The sequence below is a fragment of the Leopardus geoffroyi genome, chromosome B2 (genome assembly GCF_018350155.1).
Source record: "Leopardus geoffroyi isolate Oge1 chromosome B2, O.geoffroyi_Oge1_pat1.0, whole genome shotgun sequence".
Lineage (NCBI taxonomy): Eukaryota > Metazoa > Chordata > Mammalia > Carnivora > Felidae > Leopardus > Leopardus geoffroyi.
The window spans coordinates 50,105,019-50,126,567 of NC_059332.1; the positions used below are offsets into that span (position 1 = coordinate 50,105,019).

Sequence of the window (21,549 nt, forward strand, 5' to 3'; positions counted from 1 at the left end):
AGTGAAATTGTCATCACCCTGGGTTTAACTGGGTTTGAACTACCAGATGCCAACTGATGGCTTGGTGCACCTGGAATTCCAGCTGCCTTTGTGCCTCATTGCTTGCATGGTGGTCTGCAAGCTAGTTCTGCTCCATGCCACAGCAAGGGTGCAGGCTCTGGTCCCACTCCAGGCAGATGGCCTCGCCTCAGTGAATACACAGATTGTGGAACCAGCTGTAGCCAGTGACCACATCATAGATGCACTCTTCCTGACACAATCTCTTAACCTGGAGACACTGCCAGACAATTCCAGCTACCTGAAGACCTCCACCACAGTGCCGCAGAAAGCCAAGAGCCACTTGTTGAAACACAGCTCCTAAGGAGTGATGATTTTTGGTGGTATGGGGCTGTCAGCTATTGATGGATAGAAAGGGTTTGCTCCATCACCCATAAGGACCAGCTTTGTGGCCTCAAGGTTTTCCCCCATTTCTTTTTGGATAGGGGGTAAGAGAGTGCCTGCATCTCCCCTAGGACAAAGCCAGCTTTCCTCCAATACATGTGAATCATGGCTGGATCCTGGGCAACTGACAAACGCTTGGCTTAAATGAAGTGTGTGAAAGGGGACTTCCTATAGAATTTCTTCCTGAAATCAGGACCAGCCTCAAGCTTGAAGAAGTACTGAAAAGTACTTATGCCTGTTGGAATAGTTCTTTTCCTACCCTTTAGGGCAGGACACCTCGATATGTGTGCTTCCAGTATCCCAGCACACATCAGGAAACCATATTTGGTCCGGAACCTCTCCATAGCCTCCTCCAGGTCAAGCTGGTTTTTCTGGAGGTGCTGAAAGATAGCAGAGATGGCAGCCACAACCTTATGGATGGCATACCCAGAACTGGATCTGTCCACTTCGGAGAGCTCAGTCACACAGCCCAGAGGCACTGGGGAGGCCAGTAGATACATTCCAATGGCTACTTTCTGAGGCACAGAGGAAGGCAGCTTCATATGGTGGCTTCCCTTTGACAGTTCAGTGCCAACCTTTTGCAGATACGGTAAAATGTCTACCGAAATATCCAGAAGGCTCATCTCCATCTGTGGAGGCTAAGTCTGTCTGCATGGAGGTCCTACCAAAGATGAGATTATGTAGGGAGAGCCCCAATCTTGTGTGCTCATCTTCCAAGGGACTGAGACATAGCAGGTATCTGTGGCTCTCTGAGCAGACAGTGGATGGCTGCTTAGGTTCTCCAGGTATGGAAGGCAGCTGGATTCAGGTGGACCTGCATGCCATGGGCCAGGGCAGCCTCCTTGTCAGCCTCTTCACTCTCAGCCACAAGCATGGCAACAATGGCTCCTATTTGCAGGGTGGCTTGTATAACAATGGGCTGGATCCATGGAGCATGGTTTGGGGGTTGTGGGTGCCATTGAGCTGAGTTAGGCAGAGTGATGGGTAGGTGTGTATGCTTTTCCTAATGATGTCAATGAAATTCTTATCCCCCAAGTAGGTGTGGGCACAGGAAGCTCAGGGTTGAGTTAGCTGATGAATATATCAGGCCTGCCATTATGAACTGGATGGAACAAATGTAATTTCATCTGTGTAACCACACATCAGCAACTTCTGTTCATTTTCTTGCAGATTGAGTCAGCAATACAAGAGCCAGGATGAAACAGCTCAGAGAAAATTAGACTAGGTTCTTAGTGTGGATGTCAGTTTGCCTTCTTTTCTTCACAGACTTCTCCTTAATGACTCCTTCTGGAGGACTTTTAATTTCTCCTGGCCTTCTTGCTCTCCTTACCAAGCAAACACATTGGTGAAATTCTACAGGAACTCCCTTCTCACACACTAAAATCAAGGGCTATGCTGAAAATACAAAGAACATCACCAATTTTATGTGCCCTGATCATCTGGTGCTCCCACAAGGAAGCACCTGAAGAGATGGTTAGTTAGTATTGTGGAGGGCAAGAAGATACGATCCTTTTCAATCTCAGACACCAGACTTTTAGTTAAAAATTTCATTCGGGATTTCAAATTACTTATTATGAAGAAGGACCTGCTTCATAGAAGCACAAAAAAAAGATCAATTATTCCCTAGAGTTTTCAGAATGAACAACCGCAAAGCAGAATAGACTTTAACATTAGCACTTACAGTTCTAGATCTGATAGTTCCACATTGCCAAGTCACTTAGGAGGACCTTATGAGTTGCCTAATGCTAGAACTGAGAGGCCACTAAGGACTTCTTCACACACCGCTGCAATTTTCTCATGAAAATCTACTTCTACAATATCATGTGTCCTTGGGCTGATCTTTCTCTAATAGTTGATGTCCATCCTAGGCAGGACTAGGAGTGTTCATATCCTAGCTCCATAGGCTGTGTGAGCTCAGGAAAGTAACCTCCTCTCTGCGTGTCTCAAGTGTTCTCCTTGTAAAGCAAACAAGTTGGACTCACCTGACCCTAAGTTCCCAAGCTGCTCTAACATCCTCAAGCTAATTTAAAAGGCCAGATCCAGAGTGCTTGGGTGTCTCGGTTGGTTAAGCATCTAACTTTGACTCAGGTCATGATTTCAGTTTGTGAGTTCGGCCCCCGTCAGGCTCTGTGCTGACAGCTCAGAGCCTGGAGCCTGCTTCGGGTTCTGTGTCTCCCTATTCTCTGTGCCCCTCCCCTGCTCTCTCTCTCTCTCTCAAAAATAAATAAACATTAAAAAAAATTTTTTTAAGGCCAGACCCCACAAGATGTCAGCTAAGATGGCTGAAACTGCATCTCAGAGCTTTTTTCTAAGAAAGCCTAATAAATATAATGTAGTAAACATTATGAACTTGGCATTGCATTCCACAAATATTTATTGAGCCTTATTATGTGCTAGGAATTCCGAAGGCACAGGGGATTACATTTCATTTTGGTTATTAGATCAGCAGTTTATTAGATCAGAAAAGAAAAGGCAGTGATTAGTCATCCCTTTCTAGATGGCTGTTTGTAAATGGGAAGTCTGTGCTTGCTATTGGTGGCTGATTCTTGACTTGGACAGGAGGACTAAACATTCTGGCACTTGGGCCTTTATGACTTAGATGAATCCTTCCATATAGTAATTAAACATATCTCTTGTCTGGGTAGGAAGGAGTTTATCAGTTATTGTCATAACCTTGAGGCTCACTGTAATCTCATTTTAATAGTATACTCCCCGTCCATCTGTCTGGAAAATTGCTCTCTAACTAAACGTTCTGGCATCTTTCACTTGAAAATGACAGCTTAGGGGCATCTGGGCAGCTCAGTCAGTTGGGTGGCCAACTCTTGGTTTCGATTCAGGTCATGATCTCACAGCTTCCAGCCCCACATTGGGCTCTATGCTGACAATGTAGAGCCTGCTGTGATTCTCTCTGTCCCTCTCTCTCTCTCTGTCCTTCCCCCACTTGTACTGTCTCTGTCTCTCTCAAATAAACAAACTTAAAAAAAAAAAAGAAAATGACAGCTTAGCCAACCCCCATTGATCAAGAGGAAATGTGAGTTTCTATTCTGCCTCCTCTGCCTTACACTTCCCTTTGATGTAAGACATGTTCACAAGCAGTCTTTAGTAATATGCCTTCCTAACATGTCCAACACTGAGTTTGTTCTGAGTTTGCTTCCTCCTTAATTATTAATTAACTCAACTTACCATCTTGGATGGCAGGTCTTTTCACAAATCACTTAAACTTCCTCTTGGGATGCGTGGGTGGCTCAGTTAGTTAAGCCTCTGACTTCGGCTCAGGTCATGACCTCCAGGTTAGTGAGTTCCAGCCCCCAACTGGGGCTCTGTGCTGACAGCTCAGAGCCTGGAGTCTGCTTCTCTCTCTCTCTCTCTCTCTCTCACACACACACACACACACACACATGAATAAACAGTAAAAAAAAAATTTAAGTTCCTCTTAGTCATAGACTGGTCTCATCGTACCTCAAGAAGACAGAAGGAGGCGGGAGGAGTTTCCAGCTGATTTGCTCCCCATCCCATTGCCTACCTTACAGCAAATTCTGCTGCTGCTAACAAGTCGCTATTAATTGGTTGGTGGAACGTAGAAAGTAAGAAAAATGAGTGCTCTCAACTCCCCCGCCCCCAACCCTGTAACACACACCTAAAAAAAAAAAAAAAAAAAAAAAAAAAAAAAAAAAAAAAAAGAAGACAGTAAGTGGATGAAGACAGTTTAAGAACTTTATTTTTCCCGTTCATGTTTGAAGCTTTTATCACAGAAACTGCCCCCAGATCCTTTACTAACTGCTCTACTCCGTCCCTTCTCCCAAAGGTTTGCTCTTCCTCTCCCCTAGCACCGCCCACGTTACAGCCTCTGGACAGTTTCTAGAAGACAGGGGTTTTGTTCCATTCAAAAACCTGCACTAAATCCTTGCCGCACAGATGCCATGAACCGAGGACTGACCTGACTCCCTGGTTCACCTCAGAGCAGCAATCTGTTCAGTCAACTTGAACTCCGGGTTCCGGGCTGTGGCAAGGGAGAAGTTGGTGGCGGGCTAGCTGTCCAGCCCCAGCCCGCGCCCATCCTGCAGCCCTGCCTGCCCGACAGCCCCGCAGACCTACGCGCAGCCTGGGACCTGGCGTCCGCGGGAAGCAGAAGTCAGAGCCCGGGAGCCCCGGAGCCCGGAGCGAGGCGCGCCTCACCGCCGCCGCAGCCACCGCCGCCACGCAGACCTCCTGCCTGCGCGCTGCCTCCGCCCGCTGTCCTCCCCTCCTCCCTTGCTCTTCTCAGCCTCTCCCTCTTCTTCGCTTCCTCCAAGCTGCCTCTACATGCTTTTACAAAGTAACATATATATATATATATATATATATATATATATATATATATATATTTATCCAGCTTATGGAAAAGTTTCAAAAAGACTTGGAGGGCCCCCTGTCTGGCATTTACTGAAAATCCCCTATTGTTTTCTTTTAACCTCAGTGGGAAAGCCGATCTCTCACTATCCAGGCCTCCCAAAGGATCTTTCCCAGCCATCTGTCGAAGGGTTTGCCCTAACGGGTGGAAAATTGACTTTGAAGTTACAGAGTATTAAAAATAAAAACCCTCCAGAGGAGATAACAGGTGGCTGCGGGGTGTTATTCTTATCAGATACCTGGGCCTTGTTGCTACTAACACTTGAAGTGAGTGAGTTTATCAGAATTATTCCAAGCAGACTTTTAGCTGGAAGCAGATCCTGGCAACAAAGGAGAGTGGGTCTGTCTGCAGGGACAGGTGCACAGTGTAGTGTCACTTGGCAGGGACCACCTGAATTAGATTCTACAGTTTGGGAACTTGGCCCTCAGAATGAAAAAGAGAAAAGTGAGAGAAGAGAGAAAGAAATTTAAAAAACACTCAGTAAAAACAAAAACTCAAAACACGATCTAGAAGTTCTGGCTTCCCACTTCCTCTCTTCGCAGGAAAGATTCCCCCAGTGATTACAAAACAAGGTTCACAGAAGCTTGGTTCTTTAGTGCAAGAAGCTGGAGGCTAGAGGATTTTGACTGATAGGGAAGTAAATGCTTAATTTCAACCTGTAGCAACAAGATTGCTCTGGCTTTGTCAGCGTGGTTCTAGTCCCCTAGCTTCTACAAGGAGCTTTGTGGGCTCCACAGTCCCCTTCCTCCTCTTTAGGAGCCTACTGGGGAGGCTGTTTGTACTTACAATGCCAAACACTGTTAGAGCCAAGCTCATGGCCTCGGGGCTAACGTTAGTTGCTAACATTAAAATACTAGGACATTTCTTATTAAAATCTGGATTTCCAGCTTTTTGAAAAAAAAAAAGATTTGTATATGCCTTCAACACTGGACCCATATTTTGCACATATCAACTAAAGACAGCTACTAGATACGTTAGATACAGTCTTTACGAAGCCAGATTCACATATTGCTACCTGCAAGGTGCCTTTGGGTACTTGAGGGTGGGCCTATGCTCTACCCCAGCTCTAACACCCAGGTAACATTCTTTCCCAGGAGGCTGACCCTCATGTCTCCACTAGGTCTACTCTTGTACTTCAGAGGGCCACTATGGGGCCTCGATCTGCCTTTCCCAAGAGTGAAAAAATACTCTAGGAGGCCAAGTTGAAGCCCTCAATTGATATAAAATCAATGGAAACTGACCAGGGGCACCAGAGTGGCTCAGTTGGTTTGGTCTCCAACTCTTGATTTCGGCTCAGGTCATGATCTCATGGTTCATGGGATCAAGCCCCACGTGGGGTTCTGTGATGACAGCATGGAGGCTTCTTGGGATTCTCTCTCTCTCTCTCTCTCTCTCTCTCTCTCTCTCGTTTCTTTCAAACAAATAAACTTTAATTTAAAAAAAAAAAAAAAAAAAAAGCTGACCAGAAAAGGAAGTGAGCTTGGCCTACAAAATTAAACAAACTGCTTCATCAACATAAATAAAAAGGAGCTGATAAAGAATATCAAAAGACTTAGGAAAGGATGTGGTCATGATTAACATTGGGATCCTGGGCTTTTTTCTTTCCTTCTATTCTAAGTGCCATAACTTATAACAGTTTATTGAAAATAATAACAGGGGTGCCTGGGTGGCTCAGTTGGTTAAGAGTCTGACTTCAGCTCCGGTCATGATCTCACAGCTCACGAGTTCAATCCCCACATCAGGCTCTGTGCTGACAGCTTGAAGCCTGGAGCCTGCTTTGGCCTCTGTGTCTCCCTTTCTCTCTGCCTCTCCCCCACTCAAGCTCTGTCTCTCTCTTTCTCAAAAATAAGTGAATATTTTAAAATTTTTGTAAAAACAGAAAATAATCACAGCTATATTTTTTGAATACTTACTGTACACAGGGCAACCCGATGAGGTCAGTACTATTATTATCTCCATTTTATGAATGAGGAAGCTGAGGCTTAGAGAGGTCAGTTACTCCCAAAGGTCACAAAGCTGGTGAGCTGATGGAGATGGGATTTGAACCCAGGGTTTGAATCAAGAGTGGGAACCCTAGTGTCTCGGAACACCTTGAGGTTAGGGAATTGATCTGCCTTTTTGTATCTTTCCAGATAGATATAGATGCTCAAAAACAAATCAATTACAGAAAGAAAGGAGAGAAAAGAAAAAGAAAAACCAAAAATCTGTATTTTTCATAGAAACAGTGAAATTTAAAATTCTTTATTAAATTGAAAAAAAATAGATTTTCAACTTGTTATGAATCCATGTCTATCCTCCAGTCTACACATTTACAAATTACTTATTAGAATGAGAAAAATGTATTGTCTAAATAAAAACAGATCAGTCTTTTACTTTATCTAAAGGGGAGCAAGGTTTATCAAGAATAATTTCTTGTCACTGAAAACTTGATGGCTTCTAGTAATTAGGTCCTTCCTTTTTTTTATATTCACAACTTGCCCTTCAAGAACTTTGCCCAAGACTGGCATCTACGGTTTGCAGAATCAACCTTCTTCCCCTTTTCACAAATTGGAACAGCGTGTACCCATCCACAGCCTTCTGGCTCCCCTCCCTTGGCTCCACAGTCCCTGAACAACTGCCAGTAGTCTTCTTGTATTTAAATTCTGTTGGTACCCCAACCGGAATTTGTTCAGCCTTGGAGACATACGCTCATTCGAAGCCAGGCGTTCTCTTACAATGCCCCACTCATTTTGTGCTTCAGTTTCTTCCTACTGCTATTTGTATGACAAATATTCAGCTTCATGATAGTTGGAGCAGGAGAGCTGGTGTTCCGAGGTGGAAGCCAGGAAGTTCCAAATGTGCATCCGTATTGTTACTCCCCAGCAGTATGATGATCTTGGATTAAGTTGACCCCTTCTTTGGGCTTCAGCTTGTGTCTCTGTAAAATAGGAATAATAATAGCTATTGTTATTAACCTGTCGGATCATAGTGAAGATTGAAAGAGATGTTTGTGAGAGTGCTGGCCACAAGCTGGTTGATAATAACAACTAAGCAGAGGAGACAGATAGATGTGCTTCCTCGTAGACATGCGGATTCATGGGACTTCAGAGTTGGAAGGTACTAGGGAAGCCGCCCAGTCTTGCCTCCCACTCACTAGAACTGGTACTCATGAACAGCACATCTCATTCAACAGCTTCTCTCTGTCACAGGCTACCACCATAACTTCTGCTCCTGAGCAGCACATCTGTGCCTTCCATGCTCCAACAAAACCTTCAAAAGGCCTTTTCTCTGTGCCAGCTACTTTAAACCCTCAATCTCCTTAGTTCTTACAATAACCCTGTATGGTATGCATTTTTACCTTCACTTTACCGCTGTGGAAACTGAGATGTTTAAGTAACTGGTCCAAGGTTACACAGTTAATAAATGGGATTCAACCAGATCTGTCTGAATCTCAAGCCTGTTCTATTCTGCCTTTTCAAGAAAAGAATTGGTCCTATATTTCTCAAGTCTCAGCTCTCCCCTTGCTCCTCTTTTAGGGGTATCCTTCTGCTATGGACTGAATTATGTTGCTCAAAATTCCTATGTTGAAACCCTACCCCCCAACGTGGTAGTATTTGGGGATGGGGCCTTTTGGAGATACTCAGGGTTAGATGAGGTCATGAGAGTGGAGCCCTCAGGATGGGATTAGTGCCCTTATAAGAAGAGGCCCCAGAGAGCTTGCTCTCCACCCCCTCCTTGCCCCCATGCCCACAAAGAAGAGGTCATGTGAGCACACCTAGCAGGACCAAAAGGAGTGGCCTCAGAATCACACCTACCTTGTGGGCACCTTCATCTTAAACATCCAGCCTCCAGGGCACCTGGGTGGCTCGGTTGGTTAAGTGTCCAATTTCGTTTCATGTCATGATCTCGTGGTTTGTGGGTTCCAGTCCTGTGTCGGGCTCTGTGCCGACAGCTCAGAGCCTGGAGCCTGTTTCGGGTTCTGTGTCTCCCTCTCTCTCTGCCCCTTCCTTGCTTGTGCTCTCTCTCTCTCTCTCTCTCTCTCTCTCTCTCTCTCTCTTTCAAAAATAAATAAACATTAAAATTAAAAAAAAATTTAACTTCAGCCTCCAGAAGTGTGAGAAATAAATATCTGTTGTGTAAGCCACCCAGTCAATGGTGTTATGTTCCAGCAGTCTGAACAGAGACACTGTCTTTGTATCTATGCCTTCCTTTCCCCAGTTGGTCTTTTCCAAATCTGACCTCAATGAGCTTGCGTTTCAACCTACACAGTCTCTCCAGCTCTCAGCTTCCTGCCTCCCCCATTGTTCATTGTATCCTCAGTGTTGGGTTTTCAACAGTTTTCTTACTTTCTGGTGACATCTTTCTTTTTCTTTTTTTTTTTGTAAATTTTTTTGTTTATTTATTTTTGAGAGAGAGAGAGTGCACACAAGCTGGGGGGGGGGGGGTGGGGTGTGAAGAGAGAGAGCGAGACATAGAATCCAGAGCAGGCTCCAGGCTCTGAGCTGTCAACACAGAGACCGATTTGGGGTTCAGACCCACAAACCACGAGATCATGATCTGAGCCAAAGTCAAAAGCTTAACCAACTGAGCCACCCAGGCGCCCCAAGACATCTTTCTGTTCAGTGTCTCAGGCCAGGTAATCAGACCTATGTTTTTCACCTGAATGGTTTGATGCTTGCCTTCATATCTGACTATATCTGTCCTTGAGTACTCCAAAATTTAAAAAAGACATGGTTACTTCTTACTGAGACTGATAGTGCCTTCAGTTGACCCTAGTGTCTGCTTTGGAGTCCAAGTTAGACCCTGACTAACAGTGCCCCCTTACTTCCTGTTTCCTAGGAGCTGCAGGTATTGGCCAGGCAAATCAGGAGGTTACCAGATACAGTGTGTGAGCCTTCTTGCTCTGGTGATATCTTCTTTCCCACATCTTTCCCTTCTCAGATCCCTATGCATTTGTTGTTTATTCTACCCAGTTCAGCCCTTGATTATAGGCTGTACCTCTTAGGCAAAATGCTCAGGACCTACAGTTCTTTTTAGGGTCTAAAAAAAAGTTTGAGATCTAGAAAAAAACTGACTTAAAAAAAAACCTTGCATAATCAAAATCAATATGTACATCTTTAAATGTCCACAAATTTAACATCATGAAAAACAATTAACTGGCAACTCAACTCTACTCTTAGGTGATAACGTATAAATAATGTCTGATGTAAACATGTTCACTTGAACATGTTTAGAATGAAGTGGGTGAAGTAGAGTCTCTGAGTATGAGAGTGCCTGGAACCTACCCGAGTCTGAAAACAGCTTTGCTTGATTATGCATTATTTCATACTTATTCTAATTCCCTATGTTACTCTTGATACCTCAGTAAGAATGTAAATTGGTAAAGTAGTCAAATCCTTCAACATATTGGTGTCATCTACTATGTGTTAAATACCATGCTTGGTATTCAGGGTGGGAGTGAAGGGTAATATATAAAAGACAAAATAGGGTCCCTGGTCTTAAGGAGTTCAAAGTCTAGATGGCAAGAAGGGACTTAATCTTTCCCAATTTTCCTTTGCCTCCCCTGGCTTCTTTCAGTTCCTCAAATTCACACAGCTCCTTCTTTCCTGCCTCAGGACCTTTGTAGATGCTGATCCTTCCTGCCACCCTTCTTTTAGCCCATCCTTCAGTATCTGTTTAAATGTCACTTCCTTGGAGACCTTCCCTGACCACACTCTGCCGCCACTCCCTACCCCATCTAACTTAGGCCCCTGTGTTATTCATAATTTTCTAATTATTTTTGGTTTTGTTTTGCCTTTGCAGCACTTATCACTTGAAATCACTATCATGTTTATTCACTTACTTACTTACTTACTGTCTATCTTGCCTCATTCATTTATAAGCTCTAAGAAGGCAGCAAAACCAGGTCTGTTTTGTTCACAGCTATGTATCCAGTGTCAATCACCATTGTTTGGCAGACAATAGTGTTCATTAAGTATTTCCTTAATACATGAGAGAGGAAGAGCACACACTCCTAAAGCAGGTAAATAGCAATGTGAAAATGCCTAGAATTAAAAGGAAATCACAATACTCTGTATAATACTGCAATGGTGAATACATGTCATTATACATTTGTACAACCCATGGAATGTACAACACCAAGGGTGAACCCTAATGTAAACTGTGTACTTTGGGTGATTATGATGTGTCAAGATAGGTTCACCAGTTGCCACAAATGGACTACTCTGGTTGGAGATGTTGATAATGAGAGCAGCTATGCATATGTGAGGATAGAGGGTATATGAGAAATTCCTGTACTTTCTGTTCAGGTGTGCTGTGAACCTAAAACTGCTCTCAAAAAAAAAAAAAAAAAAAAGATATGGACCTATAAGTGAGCAGCTGAGTAGAGAGAGGACGGATAGACAGGATTTGATTACATGGAGAAGAAGACTGAGCACTGAGTTGGGAGAGTAGCATGGGGAGGAGTCTGGTTGTAAAGATAGGTCTGCTGGTCTCAGAACAGTTGGAAACGCTAGCCCGACTGCCTGATTCCCACTTGACAATGGTGGGAGACCAAAATAGACAGCAGGTTCAGACCATACTGAGGAGGGCCTTGAAAGCTGTTCTGAGAATGATGGGGAGCCACTGACAGTAGTGATGAGACAAGATGCAAATGGTGATGAACTGCAGGGTAGATGGTAAACTAGGCAAAGAACAAAGGCAGGATTTAGGAAGATCCAGAAGACCCTTACAGTTATCCAGGGTTGAGATTCTAAAGGCTCTTAGAAAGCCAGGCTCCTAATTTTCATTCTTTTATATCCATTGCTACATCTTATTAAATCCTTAATAGTCAAGGTTTGAACCATAGATGAGAAAACAGATAATCTGACATGAATACACTAAGTAGTCTTTAATTGGAAGAAAAAAAGCTGTGGAAACACAAGCATACATTTTCTTCAAAACTTCAGTTTGAATCATGAATGTATTTTGTTCTATTTTTTATCATTGAGTATCTGGGATAATTAGAGCATGAGTTTACATTTTTTTCCCTCTAAATCAAGAAACAGTTATTCAATCTCCATGCATAAGTGGAGAATAGGGACACAGAGGAAGAGTATCAGGACTATATTTTGTGTATCTTGCCCAGATATCAATGTCATTTGCCTCATGCTCCCTAATAGAGCATTGTCTGCATATTGAGCACTAATCACGAATTATAGAGGCTCTGACTGCCCCTGGATTTACCTCTGGCCACTGTGACTGGGCATCTCCATATATAGCCTCATCTTATCTAGTTCCTTATAAGTTTCTCTTTGAAATAGCACTCTGATGAGGCAAGAAAAATGTTTACTCTGTATAAAACATAAACATAGGACTGGTATGAAAAAGATCTTGTGTTAAAAGAGAATGGGAAATCTCTTACATCTCTTAAATGTCTATGCATTGTTAAAAATAAAAATGTCTATATTTTTTGATATGGAAGAAACCCTTGTAGTAGAGACCATGGGCATTCTCCCCTTCATCCATATTGTATACCCATCAGTGATCAGCTGGTCACATGTCCCTTGGAACAAAGACTCCATTTCCTGCCATCTCTTCTAGCTGGGTGAGGACATGTGTCTAAGTCCTTTATATGCCTATTGTCACATCTTTAATGAGAATATCTTATATTTTATATCATCTTTCTTCCTGGAAGATCAAAGATTTTTATACATTTTCAAGAATAGTATCTCTTTAATTAAAATTTTAATATCCATGGTGTTCAAAGTATTATAATATTTTTATTACCAAGAGATGTTACAGCTGTTTTAAAAAACAATGACTTTCCAACTCACTCAAGGACTTTTTTTTTCTCGTTTTAATATATGCAAGTTTCTTTGAAAGGAGGTAGAATAATGGAGAAAGAAGCAAGCAGTCTAATTTCATTTTTAAATGTGAAATAATTTTCCTGGTAATTATTTGCAAGAGAGATAGATTACCTATTTAACATTTAAATCCAAGTTAGGGTTCATAAGGTGTAATTAACACTCCTCAAATTTTACGTCAGAAAACTGAAATATGAGAAGTGTATGTCAGTCAGAGCTCTCTATAGTAAGCAAGAGAAACCAATTCTGGTTAATTTAAATACAAAACACATATATTTCTTTATTTTTTTAATTTTAATTTTTTTATTTGAATATAGTTGACACACAATGTTGCATTAATTTCAGGTGTACAACATAGTGATTCAGCATCTCTATCTGCTATGCTATGCTTGCCACAAGTGTAGCTACCATACATTGCTGTTACAGTATCATTGACTATATCCCTATGCTGTGCCTTTTATTTCCATAACTGGAAGCCTGTATCTCCCACTCCCCTTCACCCACTTTGCCCATCCCCCTACACCCCTCCTCTGAATGGATTTATTTTTATTTATTTTATGTTTTATTTATTTATTTTGAGAGAAAGAGAGACACCGAGAGAGAGAGAGTGAGAGTGAGCAGGAGAGAGGCAGAGAGAAAGGGAGACAGAGAATCCCAAGCAGGCTGAGCCCCGATCAGCACAGAGCCCAACGTGGGGCTTGAACTCATGAACTATGAGATCATGACCTGAGTCGAAATCAAGAGTCAAATGCTCAACCAACTGAGCCACCCAGACACCCCTGAATGGATTTATTTTTAAAGTATTGGGAAGGTTATAGAATCTTCTAGGGTGTGAAAACTAGACTTGGAGGCCACATTGCAGAACTGACATCCCTGATGAAATTCAGATTTGGTTGCCTTCCAAGTGAAACCAGCTAGAGGAAATGAAATGTCCTGGCTGAGCAAGGGCACAATTTGGTGACCTTGGCATGCTTTTGAAGGATAAAGGCATATTTGGCTATAAAAATGCAATATTGTGGCTTTAAGGTTTAATTTTTTTTTTTAATGTTTATTTATTTTTGACAGAGAGAGAGACAGAGCATGAGTGGGGGAGGGCAGATAGAGAGGGAGCCACAGAATCTGAAGCAGGCTCCAGGCTCCGAGCTGTCAGCACAGAGCCCGACGCGGGATTCAAACTCACAGACCGCGAGATCATGACCTGAGCCGAAGTCGGACGCTCAACTGAGCCACCAGGCGCCCCTAAATTAAGTTTACATGATACAGATGATGACCACTGTTCCTAACTTAAGTCAAGCAAGAAAACATTCACTATCTCATAAATCTTACCAAATTGAGTTCACAGGACATTGTAAATAATGCATATATTCTATCTGTTGGATTACAAATCAGATCAACATGCCCAATATTAAACAGTCACATGATTTATTTGTGCATATTTAAGGCTCAAAAAGTTGGCCCCCCACATTCTCACAGTCATTGAAGCTGTTATTGAGAACTTAAGGGGGGTTAAAATGGATTATTGGCAAGAGTTCAGGCACAAGGCGAGGAGCCAGTCCTGTCGGTCTGATTAAGGAGTTTGCAATACAAAACAGCTCATGAATTCTTCCTCTGACCAGAGCAGAAAGCACCTTTGTCCCCTCTGCAGACGGTTGTTGAAAGTCAGCAAGATGCCTTCACTTTGGCTGATTTCAGCGTTGGAGTGACAGGGTGAGAAACAGACGTGCTCTTTGGTATATCCACCAGGAATGTCAGCCCCACCAGGAAGTGTGCTTTGACTGTTACTTGCTGCTTGTAAAAGAGATGCCCCCTGATGTTCCCCTATTGCATGATCTCACTACTTTTTTTTTTTTTTTTTTTTTTGCTTAAAAAACAAATATTTGTTATCTCGATGTTTCTGTGGGTCGGGATCTCAGAAGAAGCTTAGCTGGATGGTTCTGGTTTCAAGTCTCCAATGGGGTTGCTGTCAAGCTATTGGCTAGAGCTGTTGACATTGGAAGGCCTGAGTTGGGCTGTGAGATCTATTCTCAAGGTGGCCTCCTCATTTGGGTGGCAAATGGATGCTGGCTATAAGCAAGGGGCGTCGGGTTCTCACTACATGGGCCTCTTCATCACACTGATTTTTTTAGAAATTGAGGTATAATTGACATGTATAACATTATATTAGTTTCAGGTATACAACATAATGATTTGGTATTTGTAGACATTGTGAAACAATCACAATAAGTCTAGTTAACACCCATCACCACACACGATCACACATTATTTTTCTTGTGATGAGAATTTTTAAGATCTACTTTCTTAGCAACATTCAAATATGCAGTACAGGATTAACTATAGTCACTATGCTGTATGTTACATCCGCACTCAGTGCTTTTAAGACAAGGAGAGAATAGGGGCGCCTAGGTGGCGCATTCGGTTAAGCATCCGACTTCAGCCAGGTCACGATCTCGCGGTCCGTGAGTTTGAGCCCCGCGTCGGGCTCTGGGCTGATGGCTCAGAGCCTGGAGCCTGTTTCCGATTCTGTGTCTCCCTCTCTCTCTGCCCCTCCCCCGTTCATGCTCTGTCTCTCTCTGTCCCAAAAATAAATAAACGTTGAAAAAAAAAAAAAAAAAGACAAGGAGAGAATAGTAATAACAATACAACTTTCTGGCACTTAATGAGCGGACACTACGTGCCTGGGATTGTGCCAAGCATTTAGATGCTCTATATCCTTTTATCCCTGTAAGAATTCTGTGAGGAAGGCACTGCCATGTCTCCATTTCACAAGTGAGGAAACTGAAGATCTGGAACTTTGTGCAACCCTCTTCAAGACAAACACATAATAGTGAGAGGCAGCCTGGTCCAGAATCCAGCCTGTGATGGGAAAGCCAGTGTTCCCAGCCACCATGCCACACCTTGTGCCCTTCCTGTGGGATCCTGGCCTTGCTTTCCTTCTTAGCATTTTTCTTAATGTCTCTCATCATCCTCCATTTCCCCTCACATCTCTTACTTGCCAGTTAGTTCCATGGCAGTGCCCTGGGAGTGCAATTTCGAGAATGGCCACTGGTGAGCCTCTCTCTGTTCTTATTGGAACCTCACAGAATCAGCCACAGAATAATGAAATTATCAAACTAAAGAGGTCTCTGTGCATTTTCTGCCCCACCCACTCTGAATTTTTGTCTTATGAGTGGCATATATCATTAATAGAGCTGCCTAGTGAAGCATTACCTCCACAGTCTTGGTACCCGAGCTATCCCTGGCCACCAAAGGAAGGGCCATCCCAGCTGGAAACTTCACCAACCTCAAGCCATATTGGGAATCCATTTCCTTGCTTATCTGGCAGAGTGCTCCCCTCTAGCCTCAGCTTGGGTCTGTATTTCCACTCTGGGTCCTCAGTCCCTGTTTGCTTTGCTCCAGCCCTGAGTCCTGGCTGAGAAAGGGTCTTCCTTCTCAAGGAAGGCTTCCTTGTCAACCCAGGCTCAGGCGATTCTGCACTAACCCTGTCCATTCCTATTTTCTCCATTGGGAGCAGGAGAGTCTCCAACACTCCAGAGAAGGCCCACCCTCTTCCCTAACCCTTTCTAGAGATCTACCAGTCCTTGTTCAGGCTGATTCAGCTGGAAAAAAGCAAACCATGAGGTAAAAGAGTAAGGAAAAGGACTCAACTGAGCCTTCTCACTCTAGAGGTATGCAAGCCATCTGAGTGGACACCATCATCCACCAGAACTTTTTCAAAATAATTTTACTGAGGCTCTTTACATGTCAAGAACAAAATCTGGTGATTTTTAAAAAAATTTTTTTTCAAGTTTTATTTTTTAGAGAGAGCATGAGTTGGGGAGAGGCAGAGAGAGAGGGAGACACAGAATCTGAAACAGGCTCCAGGCTCTGAGCTGTCAGCCCAGAACCCGACGCGGGGCTCGAACTCACAGACCGTGAGATCATGACCTGAGCTGAAGTCAGATGCTTAACCGACTGAGCCACCCAGATGCCCCCCAAATCTGGTGATTTTTAAAGTAAATTTATCAAATAGTGCAACCATCAACATAAGTCCACTTAGAAACATTTTCATCACCCGAGGAAGATCCATCATGCACCTTTGCTGTTAATGCCCTGCCTTCCACCCTGGGGTACCACAAATCTAATTTCTGTCTCTATAGCTTGTTTTTTTATGGATGTTTCATGTAAAAGGAATCATATACTATGTGGTTACCTGTGTCTGGGTACTGTCAGTAAGCATCAGTTCTTTCAGATCCCTCTGTAATTTGATCCTTTTTAATGCTGAGTATCTTTTCATTGTATGGCTATACCACGGTTTGTCCACTCACAAACTTTTAAGAGCATTTAGGTAGTTTCCAATTTGGGGCTATTATGAATAATACTGCTGTAAACATTTGTGTGCAAGTCTTTGTGTGGATCACTGGAACTCTTTTCAGGCTTAATAGGCCTTTTTGTTTTTTTTCTAGTCCTGTCAATTTCCTATATTTCTTTTGGACACGATCCTTAGCCATTGGCTCATTTGGAAAGCAGAAAATACTCAAAGTCCCCAAGCCAGTGAGTGATCACATCAATCATAGTTCAGATTACTAGCTTCACTTATTTACCCAAATATTGTCTGAAACTTCTTAGAGACTCCGTTACTCACCTGGAGAAGGTGGAACCCTTCACAAATCCCCTGACACATATTTCTTCATTCGATTGCTTTCCTTTTTAAAAAGGTTTTAACAAATTTTCTATTGATGGTCTTTCAGATTGTTTTCAAACTTTTATTATTACAAAAAGCACTGTAAGTGGATAATCTTGTAAACTTGTATAAGTTGTAAGTACAGTATGTCTATAGAATAAATTCCTCAGAATAGAATTTGAGTCAAAGGTATATGTTCTTATAATTTGGATAGGTATTGCGAAATGTTTCTTCAATGTGGTAACAATGTATGCATATTTCCTCATACACTCATTAGCGTTTGGAATCCCAACTGTTTTTTTTTAAAAAACAATTAAAAAATATTGTTTTTTAATCTAAGCTAACCTAACAGGTCTAAGGTAGATCTCAACATGATTTGAATTGCATTTCTCTTTTGATGAGTGAAGTTGAGCATATTTTTATGTATCTAAAAGCCAATTTTGTTTCTTTTGTGAATTCTCTGTTTCTATCATTTTCCACATTTTTCAGTCTTTTCCTTATTGCTTCATGGGACACTTAACCCTTTGTTTTGGTAGAGGTTGCAAATATTTTCTTTCTTTTCACTTTGGTTGTTTTGTCAAACAGAATTTATTTATGTGTTCATTTATTTGTTTATTTATTTTTGTGGTAAAATATATATGACATAAAATATATTTTAACCATTTAAAAAAAAATTTTTAACGTTTATTTATTTTTGAGACAGAGGGAGACAGAACATGAACAGGGGAGGGGCAGAGAGAAAGGGAGACACAGAATCTGAAACAGGCTCCAGGCTCTGAGCTGTCAGCACAGAGCCCGACTCGGGGCTTGAACTCAGGGACCATGAGATCATGACCTGAGCCGAAGTCGGACGCTTAACCAACCAAGCCACCCAGGCGCCCCTATTTTAACCATTTTTAAATGTACAATTCAGTCGCCTTAAGTACAGTCACCATGTTGTACAACCATCAACATTATCCATTTCCGGAACAGAAATCCAAAATAGAAACTCTGTGCCCATTAAATAACAACTCCCCTTTCCTCCCTCTGTGCCCCAATCCCGGCCCTGGTAAGCACTATTTCCACTTTACGTTTCTGTGAATTTTATTACTCTAGGCATCTCGTATAAGTGGAATCCGACAGTACTTGTCCTTTTGTGACTGGCTTATTTCATTTAGCATGATGTCTTCAAGGTTCATCCATGTTGTAGCACGTGTCAGAATTTCCTTCCTTTTTAAAGCTGAATAATATTCCATTGTATGTATATGCCACATTTTGTTTATCCATTTATCAGAATTTTATTTTAATGTGGAAAAATCTTTTTTAAATGGGTTCTAATATTTAGGCTAATCAAGTATATAAAAATTCTTCTCTACTTTCTTCTACTACCTTTATAATTTAATTTTTTTTAATTTTACATTTGAAGCTTTGAATCAGCTACAATTTATTCTAGTTGAATTTGCAGGGTTTGCATCTAACAAAAGAAGAACGTCATTTTGAAGATTGGGTTCCCCAAGACACAGATTCTGGTACAGAGATTTGAATGCAAGAAGTTCGATAGGGAGTCCTCTCAGGAATCATATCTATAAAGGAGTGAAGGAAGCAAAACTGGGAAGAGGGAGAAGTTGAACTGAAATGCAGTGGCAGCAAATCTTTAGCCAATTCCATGAGTTCTGGACCTGGAATGGTTGCAGAATTGTCTTAAATTGAGCAAAGGTCCAGGCATTTGCACCCCTGCATCAACCAGTCCTTGGATATTATGGACTCTAAGAGTATAATTTTGGATGAGGCAGTCCCCTTCTGCTGACTTCAATTCCTAGGGAGGGACTCAGCCAGGAGCCTCAGTGAACAGCACTTTCAGCAGCTGTGAGAATCGGTGCCTTGGTCCTAAAGCGGACATATGGACGGTGTACCACAGCATCCACAACACTGCCTTCCTAACACCATGTAGTAATTAATGCATCTCTTTGCTCACTTTATTATATACAAAAACCCATATGTGTTTGGGTCTATCTCTGGACTGCTCTATTTTGCTCCATTGATCTATTTTTTCATACATCAGTAGTATACTGTTTCAAAAATTATAGTTTTAAAATATATTTTAACGTATGCTAGGGCTAGTCCCTTCTCATTAACATCAAAATTTTCCTGGTCATTCTTGCTTGTTGATATTTCTATAGAAACTTTGGATCAGCTTGCTAATTAAATTTGGGTAGAGGCAGATGACTGGATTAAATTTATAGATTAATTTAGAGAAAACAGACATATTTATACTATTGAGTCAGCATCCTCTCCATGAATATGTTTTGACTTTTTATTTGTTCAAATTATCTTTCATTTTCCTCACCGGTGTTCTAAACTTTTCTTTCTATAGGTATTATGCATCTATTATTATTTAATTTATCCTTAACTTTTATCCTTAAAAAAATTTTTTTTAATGTTTATTCATTTTTGAGACACAGAGAGAGAGCATGAGTGGGGGAGGGGTAGAGAGAAAGAGAGGGAGACACACAATCCAAAGCAGGCTCCAGGCTCTGAGCTGCCAGCACAGAGCCCAATGCAGGGCTCAAATTCCCGAACTGTGAGATCATGACCAGAGCCAAAATCAGACGCTTAACTGACTGAGTCACCCAGGCGCCCCTATCCTTAAAATTTTTTTTTATAAGTGGGGTCTTTTCTGTAGATTCCTGCCTGATTGTTGGTATATATGAAGATTAATTATTTCCGTACATTAATTTTGAATGCAACCACCTTACTATATTGTTTTACTGATTATGGTAGTTGTTTAGTTGATATTCTTAGGGTTTTCAGATATGCAGTTTTATCACTTTCAGATAATGACATTTTTGCCTCCTCTTTTCCAATTATTCAGCTTCTAATTTCTTCATTTGACTTAATAAGCAAAAGTACAGGATATTTTAAAACACTAAAATCCTGAAACACATAATTCACAACAGGAAAAGGAAGCCATTGTGTATACTTTTACAGCTGTGGTAACTACACTCTTATAATTATATATTGTAGTTATAATCTTGTCAGTGACTGTTCCCATTGGAAATTATGATTTTCCTTGAGGGCAAGGGCTGTGTTATTCACTTTTATATCCCTGGCATTTAGCTTAGTGCCTCAATAAATGTCTGTTGAAAAATTAAAGAAAAACCAATAATCCAATAACCAAAAACCAAAAACCACTAATCCTAAACAAGTAAAATAACTATCATTTACAAAGTGTCTGTTAATGTCAACTAGCCCAATTTCTCTTAAATTTTTTTAAACCATGGAACATAAAATAATGTTTTTTTGTTTTTATTTTTGTTTTTCTTAGGTCTGGACACCTTCTCTCCTTGATCGAGTTCTCTGTTCTGCTAACCAAGTGTCTGCTTCAGAAGCCTGATAACCTCTCTATCACCAAACACCAACCGGCCGAGACCAAGTGAGCCATGCAGGTCAGCTCCAGTACCCTGGACAACCTGGAGAATCAAAGACTCCAACCTCCAGGTATAGAGCAGATGTAATGTGGGTAATTCTGGAGAGCATAGGCCAAAGACTGAAATCCTTCTGATCAGTTCTATATTTGGTGTCTGTCATTTTGAAACATCTTTGAGAAAAAAAAAAAGAAAGGTCCTGGCCTACTCTGAGGTCTCTCAATTTTTCTGGTGGTCTGAAACATTCTCAAAATAACACAAGTAGTAATTGACTCAGCCAGAACTTGAGGTTACATTCACTGACTCCAAGTCTAGTGCTCTCTACAGTAGACTACCATGTTACTTCTACTGATTTTTACTCACCAGACACTGGTTCAGTTCTCTTCTATTTAGGTGATGGTGGGTGAGAGTGCCTTCTAATTTACAAAAATGTTGTCAGTATTCCTAGGAATATTAGCACACAAAAGGAAATTATAGTAACAATAAGAATAAAAATCTCAGCCAGAATTTGCAGAAAAGATACAAGGTAATACAATAATGAAGTACTATTTTACATTTATTAAGCCACCAACAAATGCTGTGGTAATAATTTCTAATGACAGAAGATTGTGCTGAAATGCTCCTGATGCAGCAGTATAAACGCTCTAATGTTTTTGGAAAGCAATTTGGTAACAGATACCAAGAGACCTAAACATAGATGTTCACACTTTTTTACTCCATCGTCCTACTACTCAGAATTTATGTAAGGAATTAATTCAGTTGAAAAGATAGTCATCTGAAGGAAGATATTAATTTTATGTAAGATGTACTCTATAATAAAAAGAAACTGAA

The 21,549-nt window shown here is 41.5% G+C and overlaps 1 protein-coding gene across 3 annotated transcripts in view; it reads left to right on the forward strand.

Annotated features, from left to right (window-relative positions):
• PAQR8 (progestin and adipoQ receptor family member 8) overlaps positions 1 to 21,549 on the forward strand; it is a 122,044-nt gene that overhangs the window by 20,859 nt on the left and 79,636 nt on the right. For all 3 annotated transcript variants that reach the window (XR_006717258.1, XR_006717259.1, XM_045498523.1), the window contains exon 2: positions 20,619 to 20,791. The gene's annotated coding sequence lies outside the window, so the exon portion shown is untranslated. The remainder of the gene's footprint in view (positions 1 to 20,618; positions 20,792 to 21,549) is intronic.